Genomic DNA, 19,428 nt, shown 5'->3' with positions numbered 1-19,428 from the left:
AGAGAGACAATCTAGAGAAAAATTAAAACTCACAGACAACATCAACTGCCAGTCATACGAATGATATCTTCTTGAATACCCCAATGTTGAATTCCAAGTTCAATGCAGACTCATGCATGGCCTTAAAATGAATTAAATGGAACAAAATTACCCAGATGTGCAATGAATAAATTATTGACCCACAGAATTATGACAACTGATGTGTAGTAATTTGAAGTCGCAAGGAAGTTCTCCATACACATAGCAAGTATTTGCATCAAGCCTATATTATCTCTGCAATTAATGAACACATTATGTTCTTGATATTCTCTTTAGTGGAAATAATGAGAAAAATAATGATAAGAAATCCAATGTTTACTTTCCCCTTTTCATTGACTTGTAATATTAGCATTCTTTAAAGTGTTTTCTTGTTTCTCTTTTACATTTTTTAAAAATAAAAATTCCTTCATTTTGCAGGATATACCCTAGTTGACTTTCTTTAACTTCTACTTGTGTTTCCAAATTAAGTTACATTCTACCCACCAACAATTATTTTCTTAATTTACCCCCTCCTCATCGTTCCCTGCTTCCTCTATCCTCTATGTTTAGAGATGTCAATTATTACACTTTTTTGTTTAGCTTGACTTTGATAACTCTCCCCCTGCTTAAGGAGCAAGCTCTTGTTTCTTCCATATACCAACTCAGGAATCATGTGACTACTTGATTTAAAAAAGAAAAGTGATTGATTTTTGCCCTTTCTGATGTTCTCTGTGTGCACAAATTTATACAAACAGTCAAAAACTGTAGACTGTTGCTCATATTGGATGGAAGAGGCTGTGCGTGGTGGTGCATGCCTGTTCATAGAAGCTGTGCATTATGGTACATACCTGTAATCTCAGTGGCTGAGGCAGAGGATGTCAGGTTTGAAGCCAGTCTCAGCAACTTGGTGAGCAACCTACATTGACCCTGTCTCAAAATACAATAAATAAATAAATAAATAAATAAATAAATAAATAAATAAGTAAAAATGACCAGGGATGTGGCTGGTTAAAAGCCCATGAGTTCAATTCTTGGTGTCAATAAATAAATAAATAATCATTTACAGAAGTATAGCACACTTTCCAAAATAATTTCACTGTTCACTTTGTTAATTCTCTGTAAGTAATAACTTACTACTTTCAAATTCCATTGAAGAGATTTAATTATATGACTTTGCATATATGCATACCATATATAAACTTTTTATAAACTTGAAACAAAAAGGCAAGTGAATACATATTGATCTGCCACTGTATCCCTAAGAGATTTTGTTTGTCTTGTTATATTTCATTGTGGCTTAGCTGCTGGAAAAACATTTTATGAAAATCATTTTATTATACGCAGGTAGGTGACTAATAAATAAATATATATTAGTAGCAAACAGAATGATGTATATAGAAGTGTCCCTTAAACAGTGAAAGAAGGATATTATAAAAAAAACTAATGGTAGTGTTATTGCTCTTCTGACAACTATTTTAAAAATGATAAGTTAAAATTTTAATAAAATAAAATTAATAAGAATATAGAAAAGAGGGGATATTTTAGGAACAGATTATGGGTACATATTTATAAAACTAGAATCATTTAAGAATGACAATCCTTGGGGCAAGGGCTATAAGTTAGTGGCAGAGTGCTTGCCTCCCACATGTGAGGCACTGGGTTTTATCCTCAGTACCACATAAAAGTAAACAAATAGAATAATGACATGCTATCCATCTACAACTACAAAAAAAAAAAATCCTTCTTCTCCAGATGAAAAAACAAGAGACTAAGAGAACAAGTTAGGGTTTGTGTTCTGTGGCTGTGTGAATGTAGTAGGGCTTCCATGTTCTTAGAATATCATTCCAGAGATCCAATCTCCAAGTCTACTATCTGGATGCACTGGAGGTCAGTGACCAGCTGTTCATCCTTATATCCTGTTTATCTGCTCCCTACCTACTTTTGTAATTTGTAGGACCACTTTCATTTTATAACCTAGATATTTGATTTGTTAACTGTAGAAATACGTATATGGCTAAAATAATATGATTTTAAAGGCAGATATCTGAATCACATTTCAGAATCTCTTACATCAGAGTTTTACAGTAAAGAGCCAGCAAGTGGCATTTTAAATGAGCCCCTTCAGGGATTACACACATGAAAATTTCATAATAATTATTCTTCAGACTCCATACCGAAAAAAATTATCAATTTGTTGGCTATCCCTATGTAACAGAAAAATTAAAGGAAGGGATATGTAATACAAATATACCACAATGAACTTTGCATATATATGTATGTAATTATAATGCATTAATTAAATTAATGATAGTAGAGGGGAAATCAGTAAATAGAGCAAGTGGGTCAGGAGAAGAAAGAAGAGGAGAAAAAGGGAAGATCCTAAGAAATTATATTGACCAAATTATGTGCACTTGTGTATATGGCATATTGGATTCCACTAGTATGTGTAATTACAAAAACTTAAAAAAATTAAAAAAAATATTAAAAATGGAATCTGTAAGGATAAGAATAACAAAATTTAATTCAATGAGGATAAAGGAAAAAAATCCTATGACTATTTGTTTTTTTCAGATTGACAGCTTATAGAATAAACATGCTTAATATTATCAGAAAGTTTTTATTTTTTTGTTTCATTTTTTTGAAGAAGAGTGACGGATTCTTTAAAGACACTAAGTTAATAATAAATTATCAAATAATTTTTGTATGATGCCTTGACCTACGAAACTTACTAAATTTAGTCTTTTCTATTTTCTTTTTAGATGTTAATTTTTTCTACTTTATAATTTATTTCTTAAAAGATGTACTGAAATTTCCCTATTGAAAGTTGTTTTTAGGTAATTAAAATTACGTGGGCAACTACATTGACAAAACTTATTGGTAAATGTATTTTTCATATTTTCTTCCATTTTGAGACTAGGAATCATTTTACATATTTTTCAAAATCTTTAAAAAAAATGCCATCTGTATGCAGGCATGGTTTCATGGGCCAGGAGTCCCTGTCACTTGGCAGGAGGACTATGAGGACTCTGAGGACTCTGGCAGCCTGGGCAACTGGATGAGATTGGGATGTAAAAGTTTAAAAATACAATTTCTATAAAATTTTTTATACATTGCCATATCTGACTCTTCTAAAATGTTCCTTGAACATAAAAATTTATAGTATTTATACAAATGCTGTTTTCCAACATTCTGAATCATAATGCATAATGTAGGGACCCAGATGTCAAGGTTGATCTGTTAAGTCAAAATTAAGCAAATTAAAAAGGAATAATGAACATGTTAGCATCAGAAATACCAAGTGCATGATGATCAATCCCTTTTTTGTTACTTCTGCCTGGATTATTACAAGGTCTAGTCTCATCTGTAGCATTAGAACAGGGTCTCAATGGAAGATGTGACCACAGCAAGAGAAGCAGGTCATTGCTCACATGGTGGCCACATTGAGAAGGGCAGAGTTGATAGGTACTACCTCTATTAATACCAATACTTTTCAAGTTATTTCAGGAAATAGAAAAAGAGGGAGCTCTTCCAAATTCATTCTATGAGGCCAACATCACCCTGATTCCGAAACCAGACAAAGACACCTCAAAGAAAGAAAACTACAGACCAATATCTCTAATGAACCTAGATGCAAAAATCCTCAATAAAATTCTGGCGAATCGGATACAAAGGCACATCAAAAAAATTGTGCACCATGATCAAGTAGGATTCATCCCTGGGATGCAAGGATGGTTCAATATACGGAAATCAAGAAATGTTATTCACCAAATCAATAGACTCAAAGATAAGAACCATATGATCATTTCGATAGACGCAGAAAAAGCATTCGACAAAGTACAGCATCCCTTTATGTTCAAAACTCTAGAAAAACTAGGGATAACAGGAACATACCTCAATATTGTAAAAGCTATCTATGCTAAGCCTCAGGCTAGCATCATTCTGAACGGAGAAAAATTGAAGGCATTCCCTCTAAAATCTGGAACAAGACAGGGATACCCTCTCTCACCACTTCCGTTCAACATAGTTCTCGAAACACTGGCCAGAGCAATTAGACAGACGAAAGAAATTAAAGGCATCAAAATAGGAAAAGAAGAACTTAAATTATCACTATTTGCAGGTGACATGATTCTATACCTAGCAGACCCAAAAGGGTCTACAAAAAAACTATTAGAGCTAATAAATGAATTCAGCAAAGTGGCAGGATATAAAATCAACACGCATAAATCAAAGGCATTCCTGTATATCAGTGATAAATCCTCTGAAATGGAAATGAGGACAACCACTCCATTCACAATATCTTCAAAAAAAAATAAAATACTTGGGAATCAACCTAACAAAAGAGGTGAAAGACTTATACAATGAAAACTACAGAACCCTAAAGAGAGAAATAGAAGAAGATCTTAGAAGATGGAAAAATATACCCTGTTCATGGATAGGCAGAACTAACATCATCAAAATGGCGATATTACCAAAAGTTCTCTATAGGTTTAATGCAATGCCAATCAAAATCCCAACGGCATTTCTTGTAGAAATAGAGAAAGCAATCATGAAATTCATATGGAAAAATAAAAGACCCAGAATAGCAAAAACAACTCTAAGCAGGAAGTGTGAATCAGGCGGTATAGTGATACCAGACTTCAAACTATACTACAGAGCAATAGTAACAAAAACAGCATGGTACTGGTACCAAAACAGGCGGGTGGACCAATGGTACAGAATAGAGGACACAGAAACCAATCCACAAAATTACAACTATCTTATATTTTATGAAGGGGCTAAAAGCATGCAATGGAGGAAGGATAGCATCTTCAACAAATGGTGCTGGGAAAACTGGAAATCCATATGCAACAAAATGAAACTGAATCCCTTTCTCTCACCATGCACAAAAGTTAATTCAAAATGGATCCAGGAGCTTGATATCAAATCAGAGACACGGCGTCTGAGAGAAGAAAAAGTTGGCTACCATCTACATACTGTGGGGTCGGGCTCCAAATTCCTCAATAAGACACCCATAGCACAAGAGTTAATAACTAGAATCAACAAATGGGACTTAATCAAATTAAAAAGTTTTTTCTCAGCAAAAGAAACCATAAGAGAGGTAAATAGGGAGCCTACATCCTGGGAACAAATCTTTACTCCTCACACTTCAGATAGAGCCCTAACTCACCATCTCTAGCAGTCAGAGAAATGCAAATCAAAACCACCCTAAGATACCATCTCACTACAGTAAGATTGGCAGCCTTTATGAAGTCAAACAACAACAAGTGCTGGCGAGGATGTGGGGAAAAGGGTACACATGTACATTGCTGGTGGGACTGCAAATTGGTCAGCCAATTTGGAAAGCAGTATGGAGATTTCTTGGAAAGCTGGGAATGGAACCACCATTTGACCCAGCTATTCCCCTTCTCGGTCTATTCCCTAAAGACCTAAAAAGAGCATACTACAGGGACACTGCTACATCGATGTTCATAGCAGCACAATTCACAATAGCAAGACTGTGGAACCAACCTAGATGCCCTTCAATAGACGAATGGATAAAAAAAAATGTGGCATTTATACACAATGGAGTATTACTATGCATTAAAAAATGACAAAATCATGGAATTTGTAGGGAAATGGATGGCATTAGAGCAGATTATGCTAAGTGAAGCTAGCCAATCCCTAAAAACACAAATGCCAAATGTCTTCTTTGATATAAGGAGGGTAACTAAAAACAGAGTAGGGAGGAAGAGCATGAGAAGAAGATTAACATTAAACAGGGATGAGAGGTGGGAGGGAAAGGGAGAGAGATGGGAAATTGCATGGAAATGGAAGGAGACCCTCATGGTTATACGAAATTACATACAAGAGGAAGTGAGGGGTAAGGGGAAAAAAAAACAAGGGGGAGAAATGAATTACAGTAGATGGGGTAGAGAGAGAAGAGGGGAGGGGAGGGGAGGGGAGGGGGGATAGCAGAGGATAGGAAAGGGAGCAGAATACAACAGACTCTAGTATGGCAATATGTAAATCAGTGGATGTGTTACCAATGTGATTCTGCAATCTGTATACGGGGTAAAAATGGGAGTTCATAACCCACTTGAATCAAAGTGTGAAATATGATATATCAAGAACTATGTAATGTTTTGAACAACCAACAATAAAAATTTTAAAAAAAGATACATCTTTATCTTTAGTGCTGTACAGGTTAGTTATGTGATAATTATTAATGAGAGTAACAATATTACATGCCTTTAAGAATTAAATATAATCTATGTGCAGTTAAATTCTTTTATTTATATTAAAATATCTGTAAAACTTGCACTGGTTTCTCAGTTTAAAAAGAAAACATAGAGTCTTTTCATTTTTTCTCATTTTAAAGTAGAACCTAGTGGTATAGTGATCCTATTGTGACAAATGACTGTCTTTAATGTGTGTGTCTCTTTTTAACAATGTCTTGGTTATACTTTTTTTGTTACATATATTTTAACAAGCATTCTTCAGTATATTTAAAAAAATCAATCTCTACTACTGTTTCTGATATTCATAATTTCTCATAATTAATAATGACATTGGTCCCATCTAGATAGCATGGAATGCAAAATTTTACAAAATATGTTTGACTGAAATTTAACATAGAGACATGGATTCCTGTCTACCAGAAATGTGCGTGGCCTGTGCGAGTAATTATGGAAGAAAGAGGCTTGAAGTGAAACAGAACAGATCTGTCATACACAGTGATTCATGACATGACTCAAAAGTCAGAAGAAACTTATAAATCATTCCCTTTCCTTCTAAAAATAAGTGTTAGCAGATTTTTATTGATGCCATTCGAAGCTCTCCTTGTGACAACATCATTATCCAGACTTAGAAGCTCTATTCCCACAGGTGAAACAAGGGAAAACTGCAAAGTACTTTTCACTGTATTTGGTTCAGTGATCCCAATTGAACCACAGTTTTGAAACTTTGGGTCTTTTTTACAGTTCTGTAGGGTGGAAAATGGAGCCCAACAAGGACAGTGGTTGAGCTGCTGAACTAAGTTACCCCTTAAATCAATATTCCAGCAGCACTTGTCATTTCAGCTTTGGAGTCACCATCCAAGCATTTAGATTTTTTTCTTATCTGTGGCCCTGGTTTTTATCCTAGAATTGCTCATAAATCCACAAAAAAACACATATTTATACAAATCTGTAACTTCAATGTATTTTTTTGAGAGGGGATTTATTCATTTTAAAAATGAAGATCATTTTCCCACTGAAGTAAAATATATATGGAATTATTTGTCTATGCCTAAAATTAAATGTGAAAATCTTTACATTCCTGCTTGAAAAAGAAACTTTAAAAACTGTTATAATCTACTTCCCTATCTATCCATACCGGTCTAAACTCATGAGAACATCTGCCATCTTAAGATATTATTTTTAAATGTGTACAGTCAAAAAGATCCTTCCTGTGGTGCTCAGTTTTTCAGAGAGCAAGAACAGGAAGGAAAAAGTGGGGGCAAATGACTTTGCTTTTAAAAAGGTGAATCAGAAGTTGTATACCTGATTTTGTTCAGCTCAACTGCCCTGACTTTAGTCACAAGGCCAAGTGTAGCTTTGAGGTAGAATAGAAGGTATTGTCACTAGTTCAAAGGTCATATTCCCTGGATAGTTCAGAAGGGAGGAAAGACAGAGAAAAATAGTGAATGTATATTTCAGAACATGAAGATAGCTCTTACACATTCTGCATATGCTAAGGACAGATTACTGTTACTCTTTAAATTCTATTTAAAAATATATAGATATTAATGGTCTTATGTAATAATATTTTAAAAATTACTGAAATGCATCAAATTACAAGTTACATGAAAAAAATCTCAGAATTTTACAAAAATCTTTTAAGGGGCTAGAATTAAAGTAGTGCAGTACTTGTTCTTAGGTTCTTTAACAAAAACATATGCCAGTTGATATATTCTTTTAATATATTTATTCGTATTTATATATACTTTGTATGCATTTAAATTTATTTAATACATTTATTATTATCTCCCTGTTCTGTTACTTCTTTGTATGATGGCTAAAATAGTTTTTCAGAGGAAGTACTTCTGACATGTTTTTATAGAATTTCAGCTTAAGAAAGGACTTTAAATTAATTTTGCTGTACTATCCAAGGGAACATAGGGAATAAAGTCTAAAATTAATACTTGTTATAGGTTACATTTTCACCAATTGAAAAGCTTAAAGCCCAGATATGATACATTTCGACTGCAGAAAGTTTCTGGTAAATTAAGTGTTCTTAGAGGTAGCTTTAATTTTTTTTCATTTATCTCTTGCATAAAGATACAATGAAAAAGAGACCTAGAGAAAACACTTCAGAGCCATCTTCAGTGTGCTATTACTGAGAAAACGCATTGTCAAAATTGTATTCTGTGATTAGTAGTATTACCAGAAAAAAAAAATGTTTTAGACAATCAGTAGCATAACAAAAAGGTGTTTGAAACTAACTGTAAAACTTTTAAGATTGGTGCTTTGAATATAGCTGGGGCCACCTTCTGCACCTAGTGAATAGTCTACTGAATTGGAAAGTGTGCTGGAGTACTTAGGGACTCATTGGATAATGCACCTGGTATGTGAGAGATACTACATGTTTCCCACTTTCCTATAAACTTCTCAGAACAATTAGAACAATTCAGTCCTTAAACTGTGTAAGACCAGAGAAAAGATTTGGGACAAAAGTAAGAATTTTGGTTTTCTTCCTTTCACTTAGTAATTGTGTAACCTTGAAAATCACTTGGGCTCTTTAAGCCTAACAGAAACACTGAGTGCTTTGGACAAGACTATTTCCAAAGTCCATTTCAGCTCTAATAGCCTGTGATTACAGCTGTCTGCCACAGCTCTAGATTCCAGCATTGATTTTCTTGCCAAAATTCTTTGGTGCCTTCATTTTTCTATGTTCTTTTTTTTTTTTTTTTTGAAGGTTTCTATGGATCTTTTATTACATGGACTAGAGAAAAAAATATACTCTATGTTTCTACCAGTGTATTTTCCCAGACAAGAAATATATCTAATTACATATTTTTTTTTTTGTATAGAAAAGTATAAACATTTCACAGGAACATATAGGTATATATTTCCCTATCACTCTGGATTTAAATCTATTCTGGGTAAAGTGTTTTGTGTATTTGTTTTAAATCTCATCAGAAACATCTTTACATTCATAACTAAATTTTATGGAGCAATTTTTTACTTAATATTTACCTTTCTGTATTATTTTTCTTATATTTTAACTACATTTTAATAAAAAGGGGGTGATTGTTCATTTCAAATACTTAGTTATCTTTATCACTGTGCTTCCCTGCTAAGAGCCAAGTATATGATGCATGGCATTTTTGGTCCAAAGGTGATGCCAGCTAGCCATTGAGATGATATGATTATGTTAAGATTTGCATTCATATGGATATTGGACTCCTGCTGTTCACCTAGGCCTTCTAGGGGACTCCTGGAGAGTTCCCATTGGTTGGGGAAGTACAGTAGGAGGGAGTTCCGGGGGAGGAGCTCTCTCTGCAGTCCAGGAGGAGGCGGCGTGGGTGGAAAAAATCTTCCTGGGCGGTACCAGACATTGGCGGCAGTTTCAAAAAATAAACTTTATTCCTGCTTGAGTGGCTCGTGATTTTGTGCCCAGACAGACTGTGGCAACTGGCGGCTCGCACGGGGAATGCCTGAAGCTTGGAGGTGAGTAAAATTGCTCGCCCCTGAGGGAAGGCAACAAAATGGGTGACCATTTCAAAAAACAATGTGTTCTCGTTTTGATTTATCTTGTTTTTGTTTCAAGCTGCCTATCCCTAGAATTTTCTCAGGCAAACTGGGAAAAATGGTTGGCTCAAGGTTTGAAGTTTTTCGGCCCTGAGAAAGAGAAAATTGATACAACTATTCTTTGTTCGGTTTTTATTTCATTCTGTTTCGGTTTTGTTTTATGCTATCTTATTGGGTTGCGTTACCTTTATAGTAGATTAGAAACTAGTAAAAAACAAACCAAAAGACTGTTAAGTAAATTGTTAGAGGTCCAGACTATGGTAGAAAACATGTTAGGTCAAGCGAAAGAGAAGGTCTCTCAAGCTAGTCAGACAGAGGAAGATTTGAAGAAAGAAAGCTTAGAGGAAAAACAACCATCAGGCGGGGAATTACATCAGGAGGCTGCTACTAACCCCGTTCTATCACCAGAGGGCGTAATTCAACCAACAGCTCCATCTACAGCTGAACGGCCCTCAACTCCCGTAGTTGATGGATGGAATCCTGAGGCAGGACCCCAAAGATTAGCATGCCCTGTACTTGAGCAGGCAGGAGGGCAACGAATTCACCGTGCTTTAGATTTCAAAACAGTGAAGCAATTAAAGGAGGCTGTAACAACCTACGGGCTGCAAGCACCCTTCACTGTGAGCATGGTCGAATCCATTACCAACTTAGACATGACGCCAGCAGATTGGGCTAACATGTGTCGATCTGTGCTAAATGGAGGACAATATTTGTTATGGAAGGTTGCCAATGAGGAATTTTGCATGGAGACAGCTAGGCGAAATGCAACAGCCGGTTACCCTCAAAGAAATCTAGAGATGTTATTAGGAAAAGGACCTTATGAGGGTCAACGGCAACAAATTGAATATGATCCTGGCGTATACGCACAAATTGCTGCAGACTCAGTTAGGGCATGGAAAACTTTACAGGGGCATGGAGATTTACAAGGACAATTATCTAAGGTAATACAAGGAGCTAATGAACCTTACGCTGAATTTGTAGATAGGCTTATTCAGACAGCATCTAGAGTATTTGGAGATACAGAACAGGTAATGCCATTTATAAAACAACTGGCTTATGACCAAGCAAATCGTTGCTGCAGAGAGGTCATCAGACCATGGAAACATGAAGATTTAAACACATATATTAAATTATGTAGAGACATTAATGAACAAGGGCAAGTCTTAGCAGCAGTACAACAGGCTTTAGATGCCAGGCCAAAAACATGCTATAATTGTGATCAAACAGGACATTTTAAAAGGAGTTGCCCCATAAGAGGAGGGTTTAACAAGGCTAGGTATCAAAGGAATAGAATACTGGGTATTTGCCCACGATGCCGTAGAGGGAAACATTGGGCTAATGAATGCCGTTCTCAAACCACCATAGAAGGTATTCCGTTATCAAAAAACAGACAAGGACCAAGTGTTTACCCACGATATCGTGGAGAAAGACATCAGGCTCCATTGCCAAAAAACGGACTGGAGGGCCCAATGCTCCAGGGCCCAAAACCACAAATATACGGGGCAGTGGAGGAACCCAGCAACACCATCAAGGTAGTGCCCAGGACGCATTATCCATTAAATCCCTCATCAGACAAACTAGAGGGAGCGCAGGGTTGGACATCTGCGCCTCTGCCAGAGCAGTACTAACTCCAGAGATGGGAGTTCAAATCATTCCCACAGGAGTAAAAGGACCTCTTCCCCAAGGAACAGTAGGCTTATTATTGGGACACAGTTCTTCAACACTAAAAGGACTTATGATGAGTCCTGGGGTAATTGATCCCGATTATGAAGGTGAAATAAAAATTATAGCTAGTTCTCCAAGAGGTATATCAGTAATTTCACCAGGAGTTAGAATAGCACAGTTATTAATAATACCCAGCCTACATGATAAATTTTCCAGTTGTACTGTAGAAAGAGGTTCCAGGGGATTAGGCTCCACAGGTGTAGATTGGGCTATGCTGTCTTTAAATCTAGATTCTCGCCCAATGCTAAAACTAAATATTCAAGGACATGACTTTAATGGGCTACTTGATACAGGTGCAGACCTTAACATAATATCTCGACAAGAATGGCCAAAACACTGGCCATTACAACAAGCCACTCAAACGCTTCGAGGCCTAGGAGTGGCAACTAATCCCCATAGAAGTGCAATGGTATTAGATTGGAAGGATCCTGAAGGATGTGAAGGAACTATACAGCCCTATGTATTGGATCATCTTCCTATAAATTTATGGGGACGAGATGTCCTAGATCAATTAGGTTTGACATTAACAAATAACATCAATCCTAATGCACCCACTACTAGGGCTAGACAAGGCTTTAGGAAAGAAGAAAGATTAAGAGAACAAGAACAAGGTATGACAGCACCAATTCAAATAGATCAAGAAACAAATAGACATGGATTGGGTTTTCAGAAAGGGCCACTGAGACAATCAAAATTACTTGGAAATCAGAAAGACCAGTGTGGGTTCCTCAGTGGCCCCTGACTAAAGAAAAGATACAAATAGCCCATGATCTGGTCAAACAACAATTAGCGGAGGGACATATACAACCTTCCGTATCTCCCCATAATACTCCCATTTTTGTCATTAAAAAGAAATCTGGTAAATGGAGATTATTGCAAGATTTAAGAGCCATTAATAATGAGATGGTTATTATGGGACCTGCTCAATCAGGGATTCCCCAATTGTCTGCTTTACCAAAAACCTGGTATGTTTTAGCTATAGATATTAAAGATTGTTTTTTTTCAATTCCAATTCATCCCGAGGACAGTCGACATTTTGCATTTACTATCCCTGCACTAAATCATGAAGGTGCTGATCAGAGATATGAATGAAAAGTACTCCCTCAAGGGATGGCTAATAGTCCAACTATGTGTCAAATTTATGTTAACAAAGCAATCCAGCCACTTAGAAATCAAAATCCTGAACTACAAATATTTCACTATATGGATGATGTGTTATTGGCACATAAAGATAAAAACACATTGCTAGAATGTTATGCCACACTTACAAATTTATTAAAAAATTATAATCTAGAGATAGCAATAGATAAAGTACAATTAAATCTTCCAATTAATTATTTAGGGGTTTTATTATCCTCAACCATGGTCCGTCCACCCAAAATTCAAATACGAGTAGATCAACTCAAATCACTTAACGACTTTCAAAAGTTATTAGGAGACATAAATTGGATAAGGCCTTATCTAGGCATACCAACAGGAGAGTTGGGACCTTTATTTGATATTCTAAAAGGTCCATCAGATCCAAATTCACCCCGCATGTTGACGCCTGAAGCAAAAAAGGCATTAAAAATCATTGAAACATATATGGAAAATATGCATTTGGATAGAATTGATATAAGTTTGCCTTTATTATTTATTGTACTGCCAACAAAAAATATTCCTACAGGAGTATTCTGGCAAGAAGGTCCATTATTGTGGATACATTTATCTTATTCTCCTAACACTATTCTTACTAGGTATCCTGAGGCTGTAGGACAATTAATACTCAAAGGAATAAAAGCAGCCAAGGGAGTGTTTGGGATTTCTCCCAATAAAATTATTACTCCATATACTATAGATCAAATTGATGAGTTAGCTAATGAGTTAAATACTTGGGCAATAATCATGTGTAAATCTAATGTTTCATTTGATAATCACTTACCGTCTAATCCTTTGTTGTCTTTTTGGTCTAAACATCCTGTAGTTTTTCCAAAGATGACAAAAAAAAACCCTATCATAAATGCTCCAAATATATTCACTGATGGGTCAAATAATGGTACAGCAGCAGTAGTTACCCCTGATCAAACCTTTACATTTTTAGTACCCAAACAATCAGCTCAAAAGGTAGAGCTTAATGAGTATTACAAGCTTTTATGATGTTTAAACATTCTGTATTTAATTTATTTTCTGATAGTCAGTATGTAGTTAATGCTATAGTATCCCTTGAAGATGCTGGTAGGATTTCCCCTTCTTCTACTGTTTTCTCTTTGTTTTCTACTATACAAAGTCTAATCTGGGACAGAAAAGATCCATTCTTTATAGGACATATCAGGGCACATACAGGATTGCCTGGAGCCCTTAGTTTGGGCAATGAGTTAGCAGATAAATCTACACATGACATACATATTTTCTCCACAATAGAAGAAGCTATAAATTTTCATAAAAGGTTCCATGTCAATTCTAATACTTTACAAAAGCGTTTTAAAATAACTAAAGAACAAGCCCGACATATAATAAAACAATGTCAAAATTGTGTGACATTTTTACCACAAGTTAATCTTGGAGTCAATCCTAGAGGACTGATACCTAACCATATTTGGCAGATGGACGTCACACACTTGCCAGAATTTGGAAAATTAAAATATTTACATGTTACAGTTGATACTTCTTCCGGATTTCTGATGGGCTCCCTTCATGCCGGAGAAAAAACTAAAGATGTTATAGCTCATTGCTTACAAAATTTTGCCACTGTGGGCGTTCCAAAACAGTTAAAAACCGATAATGGTCCTGGTTATACGTCCACCTCTTTTAAACAATTTTGCTCATCATTTGGCATTACTCACATAACAGGAATTCCATACAATCCACAAGGACAAGGCATAGTTGAAAGAGCTCATCAAACTATTAAAATGTACTTATTAAAACAAAAGGAGGGAATTGGAAAGGGGTATATATCCCCCAAAGATAAACTTAAAATAACCCTTTTTACTCTAAACTTTTTAAATTTGGATTCATCAGGGCTTAGTGCTGCGGAAAGACATTTGTATCCAAAAAATGTACATAAGCCTAAGGTACTTTGGAAAGATATTCTAACAGGACAATGGAAAGGTCCTGACCCAGTGATAGTCTGGAGTCGGGGCTCTGTGTGTGTTTTTCCACAGGAAGAACAGCAGCCAATTTGGATTCCAGAGAGATTAACTAAAATAATTTCTACAGACCAAAAGGAAAATGATTCGACTCAAATCCATAACAGCTGATATCCAGATCTCCAGCTTGGCTATTCTTACATCTGCAACAGTGATTAACCAGGATGCTTTTTTCAATATCTATTTTACTATTGCTTTTTCCCACATCATAAAGTTCTATTTTATTTTTGAGCTCATACAGACCTAGGTTAATGTTTTTTCTGATCAGTTTTATTTTTTGACTGTGGAGTTTTTGAACATTGCAATGGAGATTTCACCTAGGTAAAGCTACAAGGCCTTTACTATTGTCTTATGTGTTATATGTTACGTGTGCACACTTCTGTTTTGTGTTGTATGTCTGTATGTGCGTATGTCCATATATCACATATGAGGAGCGCTCATGCACATGGATCCAAAAAAATTTTTTTTTATTATTATTCACGTGATTTTAATAGTTTAATTTAATTTGGGTAAACAGCTGTTGAGGATTGTTTTGATATATGAACAAATAGAAGGTTAACAGATATGTTTGTTTACTTTCACCTTTCCTTTTCATTATATTTAATAATTCTGTTCAGGATAATGTAAATTGTTCTAAATATTGTTTTCTTAGTACCTGTTAAAATGTTACATATTTTTTTTTTAGCATCATTGTCAAAATTCCTATTTTCATCCCAGTGCCGGTGAAGACAAAGATAAAACCAAACTACAACTTCTTCAAGAGTTATCACAACAAACCATGTAAACTGATACATCAATGATTTATAACTCAACAAGTAATGCTCAATCAATGAGTCGATTTATTTTGGAAGGATATGGACATATTGATAGATTCCTCTGCTTTGAGCTGCTTACAGAACTTGCCTGGACTATGTATCACTTGTATGCTTTGTGATCTATTTGTTGATGCAGCGAATTATGGTAGTGCTAGCGTATCTTTGCTGATGTGTCACCAGTGATGCAATTTTTCCTAGGAGCCATTAATTGACTTGGTGTCATGACATTTCTGTATCCTCCTCCCTTCTACTAGTGATGGTCTAATTTTGGGGGCCAACAGAGGTGAGGTAAAGAACCTCATCTCCCCACCGGCACCAAGGGCCAAATTTGGGGGCCAACAGAGGTGAGGCAAAGAACCTCACCCCCCCACTGGTACATAGGCCTATCCACAAGTATGGCTATATGCTGGACCGGTAGTCAGTGACTGGTATGATCCAATTGCAGTGGTATCAACCTAAGACAGGAGGCTGACGCCTAAAAGTCAGTTTTCTGATGAGGGGTAAGAACCATATGTTGAATTGGACAAACCTAACAGGCACGGTCCCTAGCCAGATTGCTTGTTACTTAAACAGAAGGGGAGAGATGCTAAGAGCCAAGTATATGATGCGTGGCATTTTTGGTCGAAAGGTGACACCAGCTAGCCATTGAGATGATATGATTATGTTAAGATTTGCATTCATATGGATATTGGACTCCTGCTGTTCACCTAGGCCGGCTATGGGACTCCTGGAGAGTTCCCATTGGTTGGGGAAGTACAGTAGGAGGGAGTTCCGGGGGAGGAGCTCTCTCTGCGGTCTGGGAGGAGGCGGCATGGGTGGAAAAAATCTTCCTGGGCGGTACCAGACATTGGCGGCAGTTACAAAAAATAAACTTTGTTCCTGCTTGAGTGGCTCATGATTTTGTGCCCAGCCAGACTGTGGCACTTCCCTGTAATTTTTTTCTAAAAGTTGGTTTATTAATGCATCATCACAAATTGCTTTGTGAGTTTTGCATCACGGTCAAGTTCCTGTACTTATTATCTTCGATCTGTTTTAGGCTTGCTATCAACCTGAGGGCTCAATTTCTCCATAACTCTTTTTATTATTAATTATTATTATTATTTATATAAGACAGTGGAATGTATTACAATTCTTATTTCACATATGGAGCACAATTTTTCATATCTCTGATTGTATACAAAGTATATTCACACCAATTCATGTCTTCATACATGTACTTAGAATAATAATGTCCATCACATTCTACCATGATATCTAACCCCATAACCCCCTCCTTCCCCTCCCACAGCTCTGCCCTATCTAGAGTTCATCTATTCCTCCCATGCTCCCCCTTCCTACCCCACTATGAAACAGGCTTCTTATATGAGAGAAAACATTCGGCATTTGGTTTTTTGGGATTGGCTAACTTCACTTAGCATTATCTTCTCTAACTCCATCTATTTACCCACAAATGCCATGATTTTATTCTCTTTTATTGCTGAGTAATATTCCATTGTGTATATAAGCTGCATGTTTTAATCCATTCATCTACTGAAGGGCATCTAGGTTGGCTCCACAGTTTAGCTATTGTGAATTGGGCTGCTATAAACATCGATGTGGCTGTGTCCCTGTAATGTGCTGTTTTAAAGTCCTTTGATTATAGACCAAGGAGAGGGACATTTGGGTCAAATGGTGGTTCCATTCCCAATTTTCCAAGAAGCCTCCATACTGCTTTCCATATTGGCTGCACCAATTTGCAGCCCCACCAGCAGTGTATGAGTGTACCTTTTCCCCACATCCTCGCAAACACTTATTATTTTTTGTCTTCATAAGAGCTGCCATTCTGACTAGAGTAAGATGAAATCTTAGAGTACTTTTGATTTGAATTTCTCTAATTGCTAGCAATGATGAACATTTTTTTCATATATTTGTTGATTGATTGTATATCATCTTCTGAGAAGAGTCTGTTCAGGTCTTTGGCCCATTTATTGATTGGGTTATTTTATTTTTTGGTGTTTAGCTTATTGACTTCTTTATATACCCTAGAGATTAATGCTTTATCTGATGTGTGAGAGGTAAAAATTTGCTCCCAAGATGTAGGCTCTCTATTCACATCACAGATTGTTTCTTCTGCTGAGAAGAAACTGTTTAGTTTGAGTCCTTCCTACTTAGTGATTCTTGATTTTAATTCTTGTGCCAAAGGAGTCTTATTAAGGAAGTAGAGACCTATATGCACATGATCGAGATTAGGGCCTACTTTTTATTCTACTAGACACAAGATCTCTGGTTGTATTCCTAGTTCCTTGATCCATTTTCAGTTGAGTTTTGTATGGTGAGAGATAGGAGTTTAATTTAATTTTCTTCATATGGAGTTCCAGTTTTCCCAGTATCATTTGTGGAAGAGGTTATCTTTTCTCCAATGCATGTTTTTGGTGCCTTTGTCTAATACAAGAAAATTGTAATTTTGTGGGTTCATCTCTGTATCCTCTATTCTTTACCATTGGTGTATCAGTCTGTTTTGGTGCCAATACCATGCTGTTTTTGTTACTATTGCTCTTATAGTTTAAGGTCTGGTATAGTGATGCCATCTGTTTCACTCTTCCTACTAAGGATTGCTTTAACTATTCTGGGCCTCTTATTTTTCCAGATGAATTTCATGACTGCTTTTTCATTGAGAATTAGATCACAGTTACATTAAATCTATATAGTGTATATGAAGTATGGTCATTTTGATAATATTAATTCTGCCTATCCAAGAGCAAGGAAGATCTTTCAATCTTCTAAGGTCTTCTTTGACTTCATTTTTTAGAGTTCTGTAATTTTCATTACATATATCTTTCACCTCTTTTGTTGATTCCCATGTTTATTTATTTATTAATTATTTATTTATTTGAGGCTATTGTAAATGGGGTAGTTTTCCTCACTTCCCTTTCTGAGGATTTGTCACTGGTATACAGAAATGCATTTGTTTTAAGGGTGTTGATTTTATATTCTGCTACTTTGCTGAATTCATTTACTACTTCTAGAAGTTTTCTGGTGGAACTTTTAGGGTCTTCTAGGTATAGAATCATATCATCAGCAAATAGTGCCTATTTGAGTTTTTCTTTCCCTATGTGTATCCCTTTAATTTCTTTCATCTGTCTAATTGCACTGGCCAATGTTCCAAGAAGTAGTTTAAGTAGAAATGGTGAAATAGGGCATCCCTTTCTTATTCCAGTTTTTAGAGGAAATGCTTTTAATTTTTCTCCATTTAAAATGATGTTGGCCTGAGGCTTAACATAGATTGCCTTTATGATGTTGAGATATGTTCCTGTTATCCCTAATTTGTCTAGTATTTTGAACATGAAGGAGTGCTATATTTTGTCAAATGCTTTTTCTGTCTATTGAGATGATCATATGATTCTTATCTTTAAGTCTATTGATATGATGAATTACATTTATTGATTCTATATGTTGAACCACCTTTGCTTCACTGGGATGAATCCCACTTGATCATGGTGCACAATCTTTTTTGATATGTTTTTATATTCGATTTGTCAGAATTTTACTGAGAATTTTTGCATCTATGTTCAGTAGAGATATTGGTCTGAAGCTTTCTTTTTTTGATGTGTCTTTGCCTGGTTTTGGAATCAGGGTGATATTGGCCCCATAGAATAAGTTTGGAAGGACTCCTTCTTTTTCTATTTCCTGAAATAAATTGAAGAGTATTGGTATTAGTTCTTCTTTAAAGGTCTTGTAGAACTCGGCTGTGTATCCATCCAATCCTGGACTTTTCTTGGTTGGTAGACTTTTGATGGCATCTTCTAATTTGTCACTTGAAATTGATCTGTTTAAATTGTGTATATCATCCTGATTCAATTTGGACAAAATATAGGACTCTAGAAATTTGCCGATGCCTTCAATATTTTCTATTTTATGGGAGTACAATTTTCAAAATAATTTCTGATTATCTTCTGTATTTCTGTAGTGTCTGTCATGATAAATCCTTTACATCAT

This window comes from Marmota flaviventris, chromosome 17 (assembly GCF_047511675.1).
Source record: "Marmota flaviventris isolate mMarFla1 chromosome 17, mMarFla1.hap1, whole genome shotgun sequence".
Classification (NCBI taxonomy): Eukaryota; Metazoa; Chordata; class Mammalia; order Rodentia; family Sciuridae; genus Marmota; species Marmota flaviventris.
This window is presented reverse-complemented; position numbering follows the sequence as displayed.